This window comes from Rhinolophus sinicus, chromosome 4 (genome assembly GCF_057876585.1).
Source record: "Rhinolophus sinicus isolate RSI-liver-muscle chromosome 4, RSI-T2T, whole genome shotgun sequence".
In the NCBI taxonomy this organism is placed as follows: domain Eukaryota; kingdom Metazoa; phylum Chordata; class Mammalia; order Chiroptera; family Rhinolophidae; genus Rhinolophus; species Rhinolophus sinicus.
In genome coordinates, this window is record NC_142504.1 from 54,957,541 (window position 1) to 54,960,159 (window position 2,619).

Below are 2,619 nucleotides of genomic sequence, written 5' to 3' on the forward strand. Positions count from 1 at the left end.
GAAATTCAGATAGGAACAAGGGCCAAGAAGCTTAAGCATCACCTCTCCCTACCTCTACTTAAAATTGGTGATTGTTTTACCTATGAGTTTTCAAGTGGTGTGATCTCTCACATCCCTGAGGCAGCCAGGCTATAAGTGGTCCATGAGCGCCAGTACCCAGATCACAGATTCTGAAGGTGAGTAGGGTCTGCGTCACACCGATTTCTAGGGCTGTGAATAAATGTCCAGTTACCAGCAAATGCCAGGCAGAGACAATTCAGGAATTTTCCTTTGTAATTTCTGATGGCCTTCTCTGGCAACAGAAAATTTACTTTGTGTCCAGAGAGCAGGGACAAATAAAACTCCACGCTCACGGAGCTAGTTTGTAGATTGGATGAAGCAAGCCCTCAACTGCTCAGGCTTTGCGACCGCTCAGGAGACGTTGTAATTTTCTAAGAACACATTTCCCTAAAGTGGTTATGGCATGCATTTTAGTTAATTGGTTGATATAAATGTGACACGTTGTTTTTAATGTAAATACTTATTTTGCTTTATTTCATGCTCTGAATTCCTGGGAAGCCCACAGCAGAGCCTTCCACTTTCCAGATCCCTCTTGTTCTTCCCGAAGTCCTACTGCTCTCTCTTACCCTTCCCACAGCTCCTCTAGCTTGCCTGTCTTTTCAATCTTTCTTAAAGCCTGGGACAGTCTACCCCGCCATGGCCCCACCCAGCCCTCCCTCATTCCTGTGCACTATGGTCGAATGACAGCTTGGCTGGTCTTCAAGTCCCCGAAGAATGCCTCAGGTCTCCTGACCAGAGAAAGTAGGGGAAGCGGTGTGAGATGCTGCACCCCAAAGGGGTTTTTCTACAAAGTCAGCTGAGCCTTCAAGGTTTAGGCAATAATGCTTTTTCCAGGTGTTAAACTTTGACTTTTTCTCATAAATGTTGATATTCTTTTTTCTTTTGCTATTGCCTTCAAAGTACTGTGACCATTTTCTCTCTGGTCTTGGAGTTGTCTTAGTTATTAATTCAAAAATTATAAATTTCTTGATCACCTGTTGTGGCAAGAACATAACTTATTTTGCATCTGTGTCCTTTCCCCCTTGGGGACCCCATATGTCCATTTCTGGCTTCTACCCTCTTTTATAGACATGAAAGTGAAAAGGTTTGGCTTTATTCAGTGAATATCTTTTATGTCAGTAAATTATACATGTCTCCTTTTGCAATCTCAGTTGTCTCTCCTTAACTCATGTATTATCCATACTTGAAATGTCTCATTTATTCTAACCATTTATGCAATAGTGCTTTCTATTAAAACCTTGTACTCTTAAGTGTGTGTGTGTGTGTGTGTGTGTGTGTGTGTGTGTGTGTAGTTAATAATCTATAGTGGCCTTTTTTGTGTTGAACCTGCAAACATAAGACTTTCTTTCTCTTTTACCTGCTACCAATATGTTACTTGTATATTGTTGTAGGAAAAGTCATTGCATCATATTCATTCTCTACAGAAATAAAACCATGACATTGCAGATGTTTAGTTACATGTATTGTCAGACGAAGACAAATATTGCATGGTATCACTTATGTGTGCAATCTAAAAAATAAATAAATAAAAATAGTCAAACTCACAAGAACAGGAATAGAAAAGTGGTTGCCAGGGACTGATGTGTGGGGGAAATAGGGAGAGGTTGGTAAAGGGGCACAAACTTTCCATTATACAAAGAATAAGGTCTCAGGATCTAAAGTAAAAGATGGCAACTGCAGTTGATAACGCTGTTTGTTATATAATTGAAATTTGCTAAGAAAATAGAACTTAAATGCTCTTACAAAGGAAAAAATAGATAAGTATGTGAAGTGATGGATGTGGAATTCTTTCCACAATGCACATGTATATCAAATCACTACAGTGTATACTTCTCACATATATTATAATTTCAGTTTCTAATTTTCCTCAATAAAGCTGAAAAAATTGCATATGCGGTTCCCATTTGTGACTCATATTATATTTCTCTTGATCCTCACCTCTGGAGACAGCTAAGATTTGGGAGTGGAATGCGAGAGGGGGAGCAGTCTATGATGTGGAAGGGAGGCCAAGAGAAGGCGTCACAGAAACCAAGGTGAGTCCTGGTCCCTTTTCCAAGGTCCTCATCTACCCCAACCTGAGCACACATGGCATCCACAGCTCTAAACCATCCTTGCAGGATGCCATTTGTCTGAAGGGGATGACCTTTACTTCTGAATAGTGTAAGCACAGAGGCTAGTTATACAAGGAAACTTTGGGGGAGAAACCTGGAGAATTTTGCAGAATTTTGCTGGGTAAGGTCTGCTGGGAAGAGGACGGGAGGAGAACCTGTTTTCTGGTGGGAGGCTGCCTCTGGGGATGCCCCTGTATGAGAGGGTCATTTTTACATTTATTTTAAGGACTGCAGCTATTTCATAGTTTAGACTCTCCTTTGAAAATTCTTTGTCTCTAGGGAACAATGGATGGATAACACATCTATGGCACAGATTTTTTAAAAAAATCACTGCAGTTGATGCAACAGCTGGATTTTTTTTTAAATTTCTAATATTAATTAAAATACATAAAATCAGAAGGGCATTAAAGTTTGAAAGGACGTCATCTTACAGAAAAAAAAACCAAAA